The sequence below is a fragment of the Leopardus geoffroyi genome, chromosome A3 (assembly GCF_018350155.1).
Source record: "Leopardus geoffroyi isolate Oge1 chromosome A3, O.geoffroyi_Oge1_pat1.0, whole genome shotgun sequence".
NCBI classification, from domain to species: domain Eukaryota; kingdom Metazoa; phylum Chordata; class Mammalia; order Carnivora; family Felidae; genus Leopardus; species Leopardus geoffroyi.
Window position 1 is genome coordinate 32,025,556 of NC_059336.1, and position 19,032 is coordinate 32,044,587.

The 19,032-nt window shown below is 42.4% G+C and overlaps 1 protein-coding gene across 4 annotated transcripts in view; it reads left to right on the plus strand.

The window, feature by feature from the left end:
- Positions 1–7,880: 7,880 nt before the first annotated feature.
- Positions 7,881–19,032, plus strand: part of SHLD1 (shieldin complex subunit 1) — a 99,982-nt gene continuing 88,830 nt past the window's right edge. Inside the window, exons 1-3 of one of the 4 annotated variants that reach the window (XM_045445251.1) lie at positions 7,881–7,974; positions 10,484–10,671; positions 11,562–11,881. The gene's annotated coding sequence lies outside the window, so the exon portion shown is untranslated. Of the gene's footprint in view, positions 7,975–10,317; positions 10,336–10,483; positions 10,672–11,561; positions 11,882–19,032 lie in introns of those variants that run through there. The other 3 variants (XM_045445243.1, XM_045445244.1, XM_045445247.1) reach the window with 3 other exon arrangements.

Below are 19,032 nucleotides of genomic sequence, written 5' to 3' on the forward strand. Positions count from 1 at the left end.
TAAATGCCAAGTATCAATAGACTATTCAAGTCTCATGAGTAATGCTATGAAATTAGACATGGCTAACTGCTACAATTACCTGATTAAAGAATGGAATAGTTTATTTTTTCATATCTTTGTTAGGGTACATAAATAACACGATTCTCTCTTTTAAAATTTTTTTAATGTTTATTTTTGAGAGAGAGAGAGAGACAGAGCATGAGCAGGAGAGAGGTAGAGAGGGAGGCATAGAATCCGAAGCAGGCTCTAGGCTCTGAGCTGTCAGCACAGAGCCCACATGGGGTTGAAACTCACAGACCTGTGTGATCATGACCTGAGCCAAAATTGGACACTTAACTGACTGAGCCACCCGGGCACCCCTTGTTTTTTTTTTTTTTTTTTTTTTAATTTAATGTTTATTTTTGAGAGAGAGATAGAGCATGAGTGGGGGAGGGGCAGAGAGGGAGAGGGAGACACAGAATCTGAAGCAGGTTTCAGGCTCTGAGTTGTCAGCACAGAGTCTGACACGGGGCTCGAACTCACAAACCTCGAGGTCATGACCTGAGCTGAAGTCGGACGTTTAACCAACCGAGCCACCCACTAAATAACATGATTCTCTTGAGAATTGTCTGAATCACGTCTTCATTTGCCCCTTCAGATTTACTTGATACCCTTCTTCACCCTGCTCTATGCCCTGGAAGGCTGGGCCAACATGGGCCAATTCAATAGGCTCCCTGGCTTCCTTGCCTTCTGGCTTGAGACTTTGGCAGAGGTCTCCAGCGGGTGACCAAAGGGAGTTAAGAAGGGTGAGGTGAGAGTATATGTTCTTCCGATATCCTCCTAAATAAACTAGTACTCAAATCCTTGATTCAGAGTCTGCTTCAGGGGATCCGATCTAAGAGAGCATGATATCTGGGAACTACCCCCATCTTCCGGGTGGACCCCTGCAAGCTTGCTTGTACTTCCCATAGCTAGCTGGACCCAAGCTACACCCGTCAGCTTCTCCTTCCCTGGAATCTTGTATTGGAACAGAGAGGATATAGGTCAGTGTCTGCAGGAGGCTAGGGCTCTCACGTGTGAACTCAGGAGCTTTGCAAGTGTACCAACAGGTAAGGGAAGCAGAGAATGCCAGTCTGTAGGATGGGGCAGAGGGGTGGTACAAGGAGGCAGGGAAGAGAGAGAGAGAGAGAGAGAATGGCCCAGAGAATCAGAGAAGAGATGTGGTTTCTTGATCCAGATCCTTCCTAAAACCCTCCTACACCTGGCTCCTGCTCTGTGAATTATGCCGATATGGGTACAATATAGGTATAAATTCTCCATTGTCTCTCAAGGTAGCTCAAGTAACTTCTATAACATACCATCAAAGAATCAATTAACCCAGCAAATCATCGTAAAATTACACTCACACTCTCAGCGAACCAGAAAGCTCTGCTCCACTACACTCCCTGTGAGAATTTCCTTCTTGAAGGCTTGAAAGCACGATGATTGTTAATCCCCCACAGGTGAATGAACAAAGCTTCAACCACCCTCGGGCATTTACAAAATCTGGCCTGAAGACCTGCTTGGCACATACAGCGAGGTGTTTGTGGTCCAAGACAACCCAGAAAGGAACAATTTATTCCCTAATTACTCTCCTGGAGCAGCACAAGCTCACCAGGGAGCCCCGATCTAGAGATTGGTGGTAGGAGGAGGAAGTTGGAGAAAGCCAAATACGCTTGAACAGGAACACACTGTGACACCAGTTCTGCAAACTCCCCGGTCCCTACTTACTGCCTGCCAGGGTTCTGAGTCCTCAGCTTTCTTGTCTTTACTTCCTGGGCCACCTAATGTGTGGGTGTCATAGGCTGCTCCCCATATGATACTGCTATTGAGGGAGCAAAAGTATCCCCTATCTGCCAGTCTGCCGCAATTCATAAATTCTCATTATCAGGTTGTTCTTCTGGTTAAGCTATTATTTCCAGAATATCACTAAGGCACAGATGTCCTATAAAATACAGAAAAAAGACTGGAAATGTCGTCGTTACCTTGCTGTTCAGGGTAGGGTGGCAGCAGAAAGATTTTTTTTTTTCTTAATGCTTTTTGGTGATCAGAGGGAGATACCAGAAAGGGATTGGAGAAGGAAGCATTAAAGGATCTTAAATCTGTTTGGAATTAGATTCATTTGTGGAACAAACATCTGTTGAGTGGCTGTAACAGGCATTGGGAATACAAAAAAACCAGCCTCCTGCATTTATGAAACATAGAGATTAAAGAAAAAGATGGTTAGAGATCAAAGAGTCAGTCCAAGATGGTGGTTCTCAACTAGGGGCCATCTGAGAACTCCTGGAGATGTTTTTGTCACTACTGGAGGAGTTGTTCCTGGCATCTATTGAGTAGACGCCAGGGATGCTGCTAAATGTGCTGTGACGCACAGAGCAACTCCTCCACAGTAAAGAATTATCTGGCCCAAGATGTCAATAGTGCCCTGGTTGATAAACCCTGTAGTAAGACAGCGATTCTCAAAGTATGGTTCCTGACAGGCAGCATCAACGTCATCTGGGAACTCGTTAGAGATGCAAGTTCTTAGGCCCTACCCTAAACCTGCTGAATCAGAAATTCTGGGGGGTAGAAGCCAGCGTTCTGTGTTTTAACAAGAGGACTCTGATGCAGGCTCATGTTTGAGAACCACTAAATTAAGGAATGAAGGAACCTATCGTTACAAGTGAAGGCAAATGCTCTGAAGGAAAAGAACTCTGTACCAATGCTACTCAAAAAGTGGTTTACCCACTATTGGTAGCATCACCATCAGAGAGCTTGTTAGGAGTACAAATTCCTGGGTCCCACCCTAGACCTGCTGAATCATGGAGAGATGTGTAGGGGTTATATTGAGAAAGCCATTATGGGCCATTCTAAGTAACTAAGACCTTAGATGATGGGAAATCGGAAATTTTTCGACTCTGGGTGGATCAAGTTCTGGCAATAAGCAGGATTAGGTTGGAGAAAAGATTAGAAGGAAACCAGATAGAAGGTTGTTGAGGTAGTTCCATGGGAGTGTGAACAAAGGCAGAGGTCGCAGAGATGAAATGAGGGAAGTACAAGTGGGAAAACTGCAGGAGGAAGAGTGTATAGGATGTGATGACTGATTGGATTAGGGATGAAGGTGTGCCAGGAATTCTTTTGACTGGAAGTAGCAAAAAAAAAATCCCAATTTAGAGTGGTTTAAGCGGAGGAGTTAATTTTTCCCCATAGTAAGAAGTCTAGACCGAGGCAAATGCTGCCTTTGTTTCATGATTCAACAATATCAAGGTTGCTGTCTCTCTACTTCTCTTGGCCTTTTCTTTTTTTTTTTTTTTTTTAAATTTTTTTTTTTCAACGTTTATTTATTTTTGGGACAGAGAGAGACAGAGCATGAACGGGGGAGGGGCAGAGAGAGAGGGAGACACAGAATCAGAAACAGGCTCCAGGCTCTGAGCCATCAGCCCAGAGCCCGATGCGGGGCTCGAACTCATGGACCGCGAGATCGTGACCTGGCTGAAGTCGGACGCTTAACCGACTGCGCCACCCAGGCGCCCCACTCTTGGCCTTTTCTTAATAGTTGTCACCTCATGGTCACAAGATAGCTGCTGCAGTTCCAGATGTCTTGCTTGCATTCAGGGATGGAAGGAGCAAATAAGAAAGACAGGGTCTGTTCCTTTCAATAAAATAGCAAAAGTGGGGCGCCTGGGTGGCTCAGTCGGTTAAGTGTCTGGCTTCGGCTCCGGTCATGATCTCCTGGTTCTTGAGTTTGAGCCCCGCGTTGGGCTCTGTGCTGACCACTCAGGGCCTGGAGCAAAAGCGTTTGTAAAATCATTCAGAGACTTCTAGTTATTGGCCAGAACTGCACCCCATGACCACCTATAGCTACAAAGTAGTGTGAAAAAACGTTTATCATTGGCATCTCCATGGCAGAGAAAGAGGTTTGGAAGTTGGTATTAAGTCCTCCAATCTACAGCATCTGTAAGGGAGGAAGGAGTAAACTAGACTGACTCTGGCTTCAGCTAATATGGGGAGTCTGGCACTATTCTGTAGGATAGGAACATGGTGGGAAGACACAAGTTTGGAGTGGGAAGAACATTATGGTAGATTGTCTACTGCAATAATTCTATCCACTGTTGTATATATAGCTCTTTGTTATGAGACTGCTACTTTTTAAAATGTTTTTATTGGGGTGCCTGGGTGGCGCAGTCGGTTAAGCGTCCGACTTCAGCCAGGTCACGATCTCGCGGTCCATGAGTTCGAGCCCCGCGTCAGGCTCTGGGCTGATGGCTCAGAGCCTGGAGCCTGTTTCCGATTCTTTGTCTCCCTCTCTCTCTGCCCCTCCCCCGTTCATGCTCTGTCTCTCTCTGTCCCAAAAATAAATAAACGTTGAAAAAAAAATTTTTTTTAATGTTTTTATTTATTTTAGAGAGAGAGACAGCAAGGAGGGGCAGAGAGGGAGACACAGAATCAGAAGCAGGCTTCAGGCTCTGAGCTGTCAGCACAGAGCCTGACATGAGACTCGAATTCACAGACCTGACCTGAGCCAGTCAGATGCTTAACTGACTGAGCCACCCAGGCATCCCGAGACTGCTATTTCTACCATCAAGAAGTAGAATTTACTTCTCCACCCTTTGAGTTGGGGTTTGGCTGTGGGACTTGCTTTGGTGCATGGGACATTAGCAAGGGTAACACAAACAGGGCCTTGAAAAGCACTTATACATGGAGGCCTGCTCTCTTTCAGCCAGAGGAGGAACACTGAGACCATGATGTGCATAAGCCTGATGAGCTCTCTAGAAGAGAACTGAAGTGCCCCAGCCAGGAGCTAGTATCAGCCACCAGATACATGAGGCCCTTTTAGGCCAAGATGAACCACCAGAGACTATAGCTGCATGAGTGAACTCCGGTGAGATCAGCAGAATTGCCCAGTTGAATCCAGCCCAAAATGCTATTCAAAGAAATATGAGCAAATTAATATTCTGGTGAAAACATCCCAGGAACTACCTGAACTTAAAAAAAAAATTAATTTTAATTTAAAAAATTTTTATTTTAGAGAGAGAGAGCAAGCAGGGGAAAGGGGCAGAGGGAGAGAGAAAGAGAGAGACAGAATCCTAAGCAGGCTCTGCACTGTCAGCATGGAGCAGGACTTGGGGCTCAACCCCACAACTCTGGGATCACGACCTGAGCCGAAATCAAGAGTCAGACACTTCTACCAATTGAGCCGCTCAAGTGCCCTGTACCTGAACTTTTTGATCTGAAGCTGCAGATCGGGATGCAGGAGTTATCAGCGTAGAGGGAGTACATATTTGAAGTTGTGAAAAGGGATGAGATGGCCTTGGGGCATCTCAGAAGCACCAGTGAGAGGTGGAAAAGAAACGGGCATAGAGCTCATAAGAGCAATTTCCAGAAGAAAAGTATCAACAGTGCCATGTGCCAAGGAAATATTAGGAAAGATGAAATCTGAAAAGAGAATGTTGGATTTGGCAATTAATGATTGGTCATCAGAGATCTTGACCGGAGCAGTTTCGGGAGACAGGAGGGCCCAGAGGTCAGGTTGCAATAGGATTACAATGGGTTGAAGAGTAAGCAGCAGGTGGGAAGCAGACTGTTTTTCCTAGGAGTCTGGGCTGTGTAAGCAAATAGAGGGAGAGGGGGCGGGGTGGTAGCTTGGTGAAACCACACAATCAAGGAAGGCCTGAACCTTCTTTTTGTCTTTCAAGATAGGGGAGGCTTAAAAATGTTTAGAAAGTGTTGGGATAGGGAGGATATTAAGAAAAGCCATAGTATCCACTGGGACTTGTTTCTTGAGAGGCAGGGTTTCTTTTAATCAGGGGAAAGGACGCCATAACACACAGAATGAAAGAAAACAAACACAAAACTAGAGGGTAGGCATTGTGGGGGTGAATGAGAGAGACAAGGTTGTAGATATGGGAGTGGGAAACTGAGGTACCCAGGCTTGACAGCATCCATTTCCTCTGGGTTGTCAGAGATCCAAGAGGCAGAAGACAGGCTTTAAAAGAGTAGCAAAGCTTTGGAACAGGCTCTATGGGCGTGAAGGAGGGAGCTGACCGGGCACCAGTGTGGGATTCACTGGGATGCTGAGATCCATCTGAGGTTTGATGATCACTCATCTGGCCACTACCTGTGCCAGCTATGTAGCACTGGGCAGTCTATGTGTACGAACTAGCAATGTGAATACTGGCTTACTCCATGGATTTCCTCCTAACTTCATTTCCTGCAACACAAACTCTTCTTTTAATTTTTCTGATTATTAAGTTTTACTGGGCATGTGGCTTTCGCGATCAAAGACTGCATTCACAAGCTTCTCTTGCAGCTAGTTGTGGCCACTTGACTAAATACTGACCAATGGGATATGAGTGCCAGTAAGTGTCCCTAAAGGACTAGGCATGGCCGTCTTTCTCTCTTCCTGTTTCTCTCTGGTTGGAATGCAGATACAACGGCTTGAACCCAAGCAACTATTTTTTGGTTATGAGGGAGAAGCTACACATTTAAATGGCAAAGCAACAAGATAGAAGGGATCTTGGTCCCAAATGATCACGGACCCAATATATCAGCACTGGACTAGCTACTAGCCAAAAGTCATTTACATGAAGAAAAATATTCTATCACATTTAAGTACATTTTCTGTTTCATATAAATGAAACTAATTCTAAATTTCCATACTCACTGCTCTCTTGAAGAGCCTCACCTACACCGATATTCTGTCAACTCCGGATGCCTATATATTTCTCAATTCCCTATTTAAGTTTCTTCTAAGGTCTTTTTTGAACACTTGCTCTGACCTGGCATCAGCTCTGCTTATTCAAATCTCTGACCAAAGACTTACCACATTTGGGCACTTCTGTTTATATTTTACTTCTGATTAAACCTAAGGGGAAATACTCTCAATTCTTACTCAACTATTTTTAGTATTGCATTATTTTCACCGTGCTACAAAAAAAATCATGCCATCCTGTGTTACACACTTATTAACTCATTTATTCAACATTGATTTGAACACTTTCTATGTACTTTGAAGTGATGGACTTCACAGAGACACAAAAATCAGTGTGGTGTCCCATCAAGAACTTGACCACCCAGCACAAGAGAAGAATATGAAAGTAACTAAAATAATAAAAGTTAGAAGTGACGCAGCCATATTTTGCATGTTTTGGAGAAGTAGGCAATATTTGAAATATTTTCCTAAATTTCCCATTGTGGTTTATAAGACTGGATTTAGAACTAAAATTTCCTGATTCCCAATATTCTGGTCATTGTATCAGACTCCACCCTAAGCCATGATGCCAAGTTTCATAAAACCATCTTAAAAAAAATTTTTCTTAATTTGTTTAAAAGTTTAAAAAAAGAAAACAGGGGCGCCTGGGTGGCGCAGTCGGTTGAGCTTCCGACTTCAGCCAGGTCACGATCTCGCGGTCCGTGAGTTCGAGCCCCGCATTGGGCTCTGGGCTGATGGCTCAGAGCCTGGAGCCTGTTTCTGATTCTGTGTCTCCCTCTCTCTCTGCCCCTCCCCCGTACATGCTCTGTCTCTCTCTGTCCCAAAAATAAATAAACGTTGAAAAAAATAAATAAATAAAAAATAAAAAAAGAAAATAAGGGCTGTGAAAGAAGTAGGAGTTGATTTAAGTTTATTCATTTGTTTCCCAGTGTCAGGGCCCGAGGTAGATGTTGAGATAAAATTGAAACAAATGACTGATGTGGTCTTGTCCTCACAGATGTTAAAAATAAATCTCCCATGTAAACATCAAGTGCTAACTGTGATGAAAACATTTCCAAAGGGAGGTCCAGAGAGGATATGATGGAGCGTTGGTCCTAGACAGGAAAAGCATGGCAGGGGCTGGGCTGCGGAGGGGAGGTAGCCTAGTAAAGGCATGAGGAAAGGCCCATTAGCAGGAGAGAATAACAAAGACACTGAGAGTTGGCTCACTCCCTGGAGCTCAGAGAGCAAGGGGAAGCGAGTGGTGTTAAGAGGAGATGGGAGAGGTAAGTAGGCGCCAGACTGCAGAGGCTCCTGTAGACCACATTACAACTTTGGCTTATTTTAAGAGCAACAGGAGGCAAGTGAAGTGGTTTGCTTTCAAACAGATCCCTCGGGCTGCCAAGTGAAGAGAGAAATACGGGGATGAGGAAACAGTAGGAAGCAGGGAGACCAGTTTGGTGGCCATGGCGGGAATGCATCTGTGAGGTGAGAATAGCCTGGACACGGGTGTGCTGTGGGGGGAGAGAGACTGATAGGAGAAGTCTTCAGGAGGATTTAGCAATAGTTTGGAGCTGGGATGTGAGGAAAGAGAAGTCAAGGAGGACACTTGGGCGTTTGGGTTTCTTCACCTGATGGATGATGCTATTATTCAGGGAAGAACACAAACCAGATTTGGGGATAAGGGCAAAATGAAACAGGTCTTTCTTGGGTCCAGTTTTGGACATGCTGACTTTAAAATGCCCTTGAAATACTCAAGTGAAAATGTCATGAAGGGGATCAAAAAATGGGTCTAGATTCACTTAGGAGTGGGACCTGGGTGGGAGAGAGGGATGATGAGTTACCTGTGGGTCGGTTCAAACTGAAGCTACAGGCAGGGATGAGACAACCCAGGCAGTGTGTGGGCATTAAGGGGGCAGGGGGTGGGGAGTGAGTGGAGAAACACCAGCGCTGGGTGGCCAGGTAGGGCAGCAGGAGCCCAGGTAGGAATTGGCTAAGGAAAAGGAGGAAAAGCCGGAGATGGTAGAGACTTGTAGGCCAGTCAGGAGAGCACTGTTTTCATTTTATTTAAGCTTATTTATTTATTTTGAGAGAGAGACAGAGAGAGAGAGAGAGAGAGAGAGAGAGAGAGAGAATCACAAGTAGGCTTTGTGATTGGGAGTGGAGCCCAATGTGGGGCTCAAACTCACAAACTGTGAGATCATGACCTGAACCAAAATCAAGAGTCAGATGCTTAACTGACTGAGCCACCCAAGTGCCTCAAAGAAAACATTTGAAGGAGCATTCAACAATGTCAAAAGCTGCTGGGAGAATGAATAAGATGTGGCCCAAAATCTGCTTGGGGAATCCAGTGTCATGGTGACGATTCAAGTTCAAAATGTTTTGATGCAATGACAAGGGTGAAAGCCAATCTGGAGGGAATTGAGGAGAAATGGAGGTACGGAAATGGAGGCAGAGTATAGACAATATTTTGAAAAGTTTGACTGCAAAGTGGAAGAGAGAACTAGGGCAAAAGCTAGAGAAGGATGTGGGCTTGAGGGCTTTTTTGTTTCTCTTTATGGTAGATTCATAAATAGAAAATCCATAAATTGATTCAAATACACACAGAAATTGAGAACATAATAAAAGTGGCATCTCAAATCTCTGGGGCTAAGACTTTTTATGAAATAGTGTTGGAATGCCTGAATAGCCATTTGGACATTCTAAAATTGGATCTATACCTCATATCATATATGAGTAAATTCCAAATGAATTGGATCTGTAAATGTAAAAATGAAACCATACAATTCTAGAAGAAAACGTGTGAATTCCTTGATATCTTGAGGGTGGGGTAAGGCGTTTGTTTGTTTGTTTGTTTGTAGTAATCTCTATACCCAATGTGGGGCTCAAACTCAAAACTCTGAGATCAAGAGTCACATGCTCTTCTGACTGAGCCAGCTAGGCACCCCTTTTATGTATGTATATATGTATATATGTATGTATGTATGTATGTATGTATGTATGTATGTATTTAGTAAGGGAAAGGTATTTTTAACTCAAAATCCAGATACAATGAAAGAAGTGTTTGATAAATGTTATTATTTAGAAAGAAACCTTTGCATGTCAAAAAAAAGAACAACACAAAACACAGTAAGGAGGCAAACAAATTAAAAAAATAATAAACAAAGTTAAAAGGCAAATGACAAACTTTTGTCTTCTTGGGGTAATTATTTGACTCATGCATTATATATATTATGTGTATTACCTGTAAAGGAATAGATATATAGATATGAATATAAAGAACCAGTGGAGAGGGAATAATTGGCCAGAGAAGAAAGGGGAAGCGAAGAGAAGGGAAGGGAAGGGAAGGGAAGGGAAGGGAAGGGAAGGGAAGAGGAAGAGATCAATAGTGTGAGTGTCCTGTGAGTAGTCCAGGACAGAGGATAGGGCATAGAAAGACAAAAAGGGACTGCCAGCAACTTCTGTGTTAAATCGACAGGAAGATAATCTGGATGTGGCTAGATGTTTAATAACATTAGGAAGTCAGTTAGCAGCTGGGAGGAAGAGGAGAGAATTTTAAAATAATCATGGTGGAGGGCAGGAGCCTGCACTGACCAGAGAAATGCCCAGAAAGACCAAAGCCTGTTGAATGAGTGCACTTGGCAAAGGTGAACTTACAAAGGAGCCATTGTGCCCCATGAGTGGCTTTTCCCCGGCAGTCCTTGAGAGCTGAGTTATTTGACTTTTTATTGTCTTCTTGGGGCAAGGACTTCCTCCTGATTCCACTCTATCATCCTGGGAATTTTTTTCCTACAGATCCAGGAAGAGGGAGGAAATGAAGGGAGGCTCAGAAAGAAGCAGTTTAACTTATATGAAAAATATTTTGACTAACTCATTGAGTTTGTCAAGTAAAACAGTGAGCAATGTGAGACCTGGAGAGAGGCAGAGAAATTCAGAAGATTCTGAGAGAAATGTTAAGGACAACTGTTAGAAGAAGGCTAGTGGTAAGTTTATCTTATCACCTTAATTCAGAGCTTGCTCTCACTGCATTTTGTTTTGTGGTTGAGTGAGGAAACCCTTGCTCAGAGCTCAAAGTCCTAACACTTCCTCGAGTTAATCTCTGAGATGGTCCTCTGAAGGGGATGGTACATAGGGTGTGTCTGTCTCTGCGATTTGCTAGCTCCCTCCTCCTTGCTTGCCACTCCTCCCTCCCCCCAGTTCCATGCTGTCTGCAGATTAAATAGACATTAAGATTTTTCTGTTATGACAACCTCTTCACAGCCAGGGCTGGTGGGAATGGCCCTTAGTTTAGTGTTGCTGGCACTCAGGGGATGGTAGGTTATATGCTAAGAGAAAGAATGTGAGTGTAGTGAGTTCCCTTTGCAGAGGGGGGGGGAAGCATTCCTGTCTAGGACCTTGAGATCCTTAATCAGAGCAGAATACAGACTCATTCTCCATGGAAAGGATTACAAAATCCATGATGACAATATAATTTAAAAACAAAAACAAAAAAGCCAGTTTTCTGGGGGTCAGGAGTCCATCTTGGAAAGATCGTGTCTGCATCTAGGCACTGCCCATAGCCCAGCTCTGTGTGTCTACAGAGTCTCAAAGCACAAGAGAGAAATAACGCCAGTGAGTCACCAAGTCTAGCTATTTGCTGGGAAGGTGACTTCAGAGGGAACCCAGCCAAAGCTGGAGGCATTTGTGCAGTTGGAAACTAGATTACCAGCCTGGCCCTGTTTATGTGGGACATACTGACCTGGGAAGGACTAGAGCTCCTTTAGTCCTAGGGGTGGTCCAAAGCTGGGAATAGTAACTCTGATTCCTTTTAGAATAATCACATTCTTTGCAGTTTGTTTATATTAACATCTTTTTGTGTCTCTCTCTTGGGCAGGCCCCTCCTAACCTCCTAACTTGAGGACTGATTGACCTTCTAGGCGTTACTCCCAATGACCCAACTTTGAACTAACTGCCCATGTGGCAAGGTGATGTGAAGATACTTTCATTCTGAAGGAAGACTCTAACAATACAAAGGAATGAATATCTAATGGTGGAACTTCAGGTACATAAAGTGTCCAAAGATGTTTTGGGCCAGGATGTTCTACCTTGTGCTGTTCAAATGATCGACTAGGTAGCCTCCTAGTTTACCCTCTTGAGAGGTTGGCTCTGCCCTTTGGAACTTCAGAAACATCTGGCTCATTGTCTTTCTCAAAGGTTAGTGGATTTCAGTTCACTCCAAGGACTTACTGATAATGGGTATTTATAACTTGATATTATCAGTGGACAGTAGGTAAGCGCTTTTCTCGTCACTTTGATAGCAAAGGGAGAGTACGTTTACATGCTGTCTTCAGGTATGGCGGGGAGGTGGATTTTACTACCCTCTTTTATAGAACAGGAATATTAGGAACCCCAGGAGCTGAGGCTGTGAACTCTCAGAGTGTCACCACAGACATGAAGTGAGCACTCTGCCTCTCTCATGAGTCTGTCTGGCTATCCACAACAAAGGAGGCAGCCAATTTAAGATAATAAACCCAACGAAGGGCCTGTCTTCACATTTTTATTTTCTACATCAATTGGTTTGGAGCATTTGAGCTTTGTAATTACACATTTCTCCTCATTTATGCTTTCGCTAGTGATTTGCCCTCTCTCGGCCTTTAAACAAGCCAGTTTAGCAACCATGCATTCTGACATGGGGTTTTTATAGCACACACAAAGGATATTTCTAAAACACACAAAGGATTTAGGTCACAGATATCCAGTATAAGGCTGTGTCTGCTCTATTTTAATAATGCTCTTAAAAAATAATTTATGAGTTCAATGTGCTCCGGTTCATTAGTTTAAATGAAAACCTAAATCATTCCCTAAATTATAAACTATTTTTGACTTATTTTCTAAAGCTAGGAACAGTACCACTGATTCTTTTTAGGATAATTGTATTCTTTACAGTTTATATATTTTAAAATCCTCTTAGCCATTTACGAGCTTTGTCTCTGTGTCTCAGTTTCCTCATCTGTGAAACAGACATAATAATAGTACCTTACCCACAGCATTATTACTAAAATTACATGAAGAAATTCATGTCATTAATGCCCTTAGCACCGTCTAGAGTGCTCTACCAAACTTAACTATTGTTAGCATATTATAATTATTTTGAATTACAGAAGTAATGTGTGTTGTTGTAAAAAAAAAAAAGAAAATCCAAAGAATTTGGAGGTTTATAAAGTAAAGAGTAATTGTGTCCACTCTTCACCAGCCCTACCCGGTCCTACTTTCTAGAGATAGCCACTGTATATCGACTGCAGTTTTTCTCTGCGCTGTCTTAGAACTTTGCTTGCCATCTAGCAACTGGCCATGGGCATCCTTCCAGAGCAGGTTCCCTGGAGCCCCCTCTTTACATAAGATGGGTATTAGCGCCTCACCCAATCTGTCTGTGGCTCTGATATGTGTTTAGGTCAGCTTTGCACATTTCTGTGCAGTCAAATCCTTGCTCTTTCCTTACACCTTCTGGGGTATGTAGAATGCATAGGAAGACCTTCTCAGGGACCAGCATTTAGAAATACACTTCCCAGAACTGGAAAATAAAGACTTGCACAATTCAAGAGAAATTTTGGAAGATACATTACACATTAGTGTGAGTGTATTTTGCTTTTTACTGGAGAAGTTCAAAGACTGAACTGCTTTTAGGTGTCATGGACAATGCTACCTTCAGTTAAAGATGAGAAATACAGGAATGAAGACATCTTCCAATCTGCACAGCCTCTTCGTGGCACCTGCAGGCTTTTTAGAGGTCATGGTGTGGAAAGAATGGGGGGGAGAAGTCAGTAATTTGGTGCTCGATGTAGTTCAACCTGTGATTTAACCAGCATGGAGTGTAAGAAGGTGGCTTTACCTTACTTAATTTCAGAAGGTTGTTGTCAAAGATCATAACAGCAAAATCATTTGGAGACTCAAAAATTACCAACAAAGCCAGCTGAAGCCAGCAGCTCTTGGCAAGTTCTGTCAAGTTCTCCGCATTCTTGCTCACATCCAGGCATTGAGACACTATCTTTGAGAACATGACTCAAAGGTATTTTCCAAAAAGACAAGTGGATATTTAAAAAGAAAAAAATTTTTGAGTGATTACTATATCTTTGACAGTGAGGTATTTCCATAAATATTTCACTACTCATGTTTTTCCTACATTTTTCTTTTTTTTCTTAGTAAACACATACTATGTCTATGTAAAGTCAGCACAACTGGCTGAAAAATATGAGGCCCACTATTTCAAAATAATTTTGTTAGGAGTTGTGTGGGATTTTTGAAGATAAAAAGATAGTCTCCACCCATAATCTAGTTATTTATATTCTTTCTATTTTCTAGACTTTTTAGGGAATAATTTAGAAAAATACCAAGCAATTAGGAGTAGACTATCTTATATTTTGAGATAAGGACAATTCTCTGTGTGCTCTATCATGTTAATCAATTGGTGTGCTCCTCAGACATATTATTTTTAAAGGCACGGTGTAGCAGTGTCCTCTGATGATCCATGCCTTTATGTACTCCTCTCCCACAATGAATCAAGCCCTGAATGACTAATAGAACACATGGGAGGGGATAGTGTGTGACTTGGCAGTCTAAGTTTTGGAAGATATGGCAGCTTCCATCTTGGTCTCTTGGATTGCTTACTCTAGGACAAGGACTGGAATTAGGGCTAATGGGCAAAACCCAGCCTGCAAATTGTTTTTGCATGCCTGTGAACGAAGATTGGCTTTCTTATTTAAAAAAAAAAAAATTCTTTTTTAACATTTATTCATTTCTGAGAGACAGAGAGAGAGATCGTGAGCAGGGGAAGGGCAGAGACAGAGAGGGAGACACAGAATGTGAAGCAGGCTCCAGGCTCTGAGCTGTCAGCACAGAGCCAGAGGTGGGGCTCAAACTCATGACCTCAGCTGAAGTCAGACGCTTAACTGACTGAGCCACCCAGGCTCCCCTCTGATTTTTAAAATAGTTTTCTAGGGGCACCTGGGTGGCTCAGTTGGTTGAGCATCTGACTCCTGGCTTCAGCTCAGGTCTTCAGTCTCACGGTTCATGAGTCAGAGCCCCACATCAGGTTCTGCACTGACAGCACAAAGCCTGCTTGGGATTCTTTCTCTCCTACTCTCACTTCCCCTTCTCTGGCTCATGCTCTCTCTCTCTGTCTTTCAAAATAAATAAATAAACTTAAAAACAAAAAATCAAATATAGTTTTAAAAATTTTATTATTATTATTATTATTATTTTTATTTTAGAGAGAGAGAGAGAGAGCGTGTGCACAGGGTAGAGGGGCAGGGGGAGAGGAAATCTTAAGCAGGCTCCAGGCTCAGCAGGGAGCCCAACGTGGGGCTTGATCCCATGACCCTGGGATCATGACTTGAGCCGAAATCAAGAGTTGGACACTCAACGAACTGAGCCACCCAGGTACTCCTAAAATAGAGTTTATTAAAAAGGGGAGAATATGTGGCAGACTGGAGGTGGCCCACAGGGCTTAAAATATTTGCTGTCTGGTCCTTTACAGAAAAAGTTTGCCACCCCAGATCTGAGGAATGCAGGCAGCTTGCTGTGAACACACTTATCTGGAGTGCCCTGGGCCTCAGGCGGTCCTATGAAAAGGCCAATATGGAGAGGAACTGAGGCCTCCCATCCAGAGCCAACACAAACTTCCTCATCATGAGTGAATCAGCAGGGAAGTGGAGTCTTCAACTCCAGGTCAGCCTTCAAAAGATTTCAGCCTTACCTGCTATCAGCCCGTATCCTCATGAGACACACCGAGCCAGAACCATCTAGTCAAACCACTGCCAAATAACTGAAGCACAGAAACCATAAGAGATAATAAAAGATCAAGTGTTATTTTAAGCCTCAAAGTTTTGGGGTAATTTATCAGGCAGCCATAGTAAATAGAATATATTATGTATTGTCCCCAGGTAAAATGCTCATTCACTTCCTTTAAAAGTTCTTGGAGGTAGGAAGAATATAAACACATAAAAATCTTCATCACCCTATTATATCTGATGATTTCAAAGCTTTGCAATAACTACTAAGACCTCAGACATCACATTCCAATAAAGGTATAGGAATCAAATTATTTCTTTAGTATTTATAAATATCATCAATGTTTTCATCTACAGCCTCTACAAACTGCCTTTGTTCCCTGCTGACATCATACTTTTGTTATACCTGGTATTCTTCAAATCACTCGTTTGCAAGGAAAGTGAATTTAGAATTGCTAGCCATCAGTCTGTCAATGACGCCATCAAGCAATTTTGGTTTTTTTTCTAAGTAGTCCTGGAAGGCATTTATTGTTCCCTTTTCACAGGCAAGGAAGTTGAGGCTCACAGAGATTAAAGGGCTACAGCCACATAATTGGTTATTGAGAGCTAGGACTGAAGCTCAGCCTCCTGACTCTACACTAAGAGATCTTGTTTCTTCACCTCTGAGTATAGATAGTCCAGAGTGGCTTTGGGTTATAGGTCAGACAGTCTTTACCATTGTGCTAGTACTGACTCTAGAAATTAAGGTCCAAGCTTATGTTCATGATAAATATACACGGTCCAAGTGCTGGGTATCTATCGGCATATAAAACCCACATCTTCACTTTCACGGATCTTCCAGTCCAGTCTAGGAGCTTACAGTCCATCTGATACGTATTTTTTTTCCTTGGGCATCTATTTATTGCTTAATTACGGCTTTATAATATTGCATGAATGAAGAGCAATAGGATGCCTTGAGACTCATCAATTACTTAACCCTTGACCTTTTGTAAGGTTTTCTTTCTTTCTTCTTAAAGCTAAATCCTCAGATGGGTGAGTAATTAGATCAAGGTTCAGAATAACAAAGACAGATAAGGTAACTGCAAACAACATCATCCCACGTTGAAAGAGCTATTCTGGTCTTTCACCTAAAGTGACTTCTTTCTGCTGAAAGAGATTTGGCAGCAGCTAGCTTAGCTGATGGCAGAAAAATCAACCATGAAATATAAAGGTTTCATAAGATTGTGACATAACCCAGTTTTTTACAGCCATTATATAATCAATGGCAAAACAGCAGGGGGACCGAAATAACTTATACCTTACTTTTGGAATGCAATAAAATCTCTATTTTGCTGTCTCCACAAATTTAAAGTCCCTATTTTGTTTTGATGATGACTTCAATTAGTTTTCATTTCTTATGCACTAAGCAATTTAAAGTGGTAAGAAAGGATGGTCAGAGGCATGCTATATGGCAAAGACAAGTCATTTCAGAATTCAGAAATTTGCTCCAGGAAGCCCATCAGTAGATAAAACTTATTATGGAAAGGCCACAGGAGAATAAAGAAGAATTAGTTTATAAGCAAACAAGTATGTTTTTTCTTTTATTATTATTTTTTTTGTTTATTTATTTTTGAGAGAGAGAGAGAGCATAAGCAGGGGAGGGGCAGAGAGAGAGAGGGAGACACATAATCCGAAGCAGGTTTCAGGTTCCAAGCTGTCAGCACAGCCCAACACGGGGCTGGAATCCATGAGCCGTGGGATCATGACCTGAGCTGAAGTCGGACGTTTAACGGACTGAGCCACCCAGGCGCCCTAACAAATGTGTTTTTCAAGGAAACGGTGACAATGGCAAAATGTTCCAAGGTTTGTTTCACTGATAACAGGTCAGGAAGAAGGTATGTTTTTGAGACTTCTTGGAGAGTATAAGGGTTGAGTCAGATGGCAGTGGGGAATGCAGGACACCTGGGAAGAGACATTAATTCATGCATATAAAAATGCTTTTGAGTCACTGGGCTGGGATCTGGACTACAAATATGAAATAGACACAGTCCTTGCCTTCAAGGCAGTTACAGTTAGTGGGAGAAACAGAAAGGGCAAAGGAATTTAATCATGGTAAATGGAGGAATGCAGGGATTCTTAGGAGGGATAACTACCTTTCATTTGAAAAGTAGGAGAAGGTTTCCTGGAAGAATTCCCTAAAGCTGAGATCTGAAAGATGAGAAAGACCAAAGAAGAGTGTCCCTGAGGAAGCAAACTGTCTACGTAAAAAGCTCAGGGGCGAAAGCAGGCAAGCACAGAGTATTTAAGGAAAAGAAAAGAGTGTACAGGTGGAGGGTTGGGGGATAGTGGTGGGAGATAAGGGATAAGGGTCCTCTAAATCTAGTAAAGAAGTTTGAGCTTTAGCCCCAGCGTAAGGGAGTGGTGTGCTTAAACTTCATTAAAACAAAACAAAACAAAACAAAAAACAAAACAAACAACTGGCTGCAAGAGAGTTGGAAAGCTGTTGTCATCCAGGTGGCAGATAATGGTGAGCTGTACTCAGAAAGTTGCTATGTGGATGGAGAGAATTAAGAAATAGTCAGTAGATCTCTAAGAAAAAGAATCAGCAGGGTTATGGTTGTATATAGGACATGCTGACAAAGGAGGAAAAAAACGTTCTGGCTTTGGCAACCAAATGGTCCAACTCACTGAGACAGGAGACACTGCGGTAGGAGCAGGTTGACTGAGAGGTGGGAGAAGTTTGAAATAAAGGTGACTGAAGGATATGTTGATTTGAATCTCAGGAGGAGCCTCTCAGGAGGCTTAGAGGTTTGGGAATCATGAGCATAGATGGGAAGGAGAAGATTCAAGACAGAATCCTGAGAAAGGCCCACAACGAAGAGAGAGAAGAGCTTATAAAGGAGATTTAAATGAATTTTTAAAAGAGGAAAAAGAAAAATAGGAAAGTGGTATCAGGGAAACCCAGGAAAAAACATTTTCCAGAGGGAAGGCGTGATCAACAGTGCTCAATGCCATTGGAAACCAGGCTGAAGCATCAGACAAACTCCAGTTGAGGGACATTCCACAAAATAAGTGACCTGGAATCTTAAAAAACATCAACACCAAGAAATACAAAAAAGACTGAGGAATGGAGATTCGAGGAGACCAAAGAAACATGGAAACTGAGAATGCAATGCATGATCTCAGATTTTTTTTTCTTTTGCTGTATTTTCTATCATCTTTAATGGTTGTATAATAATTCAGATAATTTCATTTAATTATATTTGAGTTTGTCATTTTATGAAACAAACAGGAAAGTAACTTAGTATTATTCCAGGCTTTCTCTAATCACAATTTGTGTTACTTTAGAAGAATGTTTTTAGGGCACCTGGGTGGCTCAATTGGTTGAGCGACGACTCTTGATTTCAGCTCAGGTCAGATCCCAGAGTCCTGGGATGGAGTTCTCCCCACAACCTCCACACTTAGCATGGAGCCTGCTCAAGATTTTCTCCCTTTCCCTCTCCCACTTCCCAGCTCACGCACATTCTCTCTCTCTCTCAAATAATAATAATAATAATAATAATAATAATAATAATATTTTATAAGATATATTACATGAAA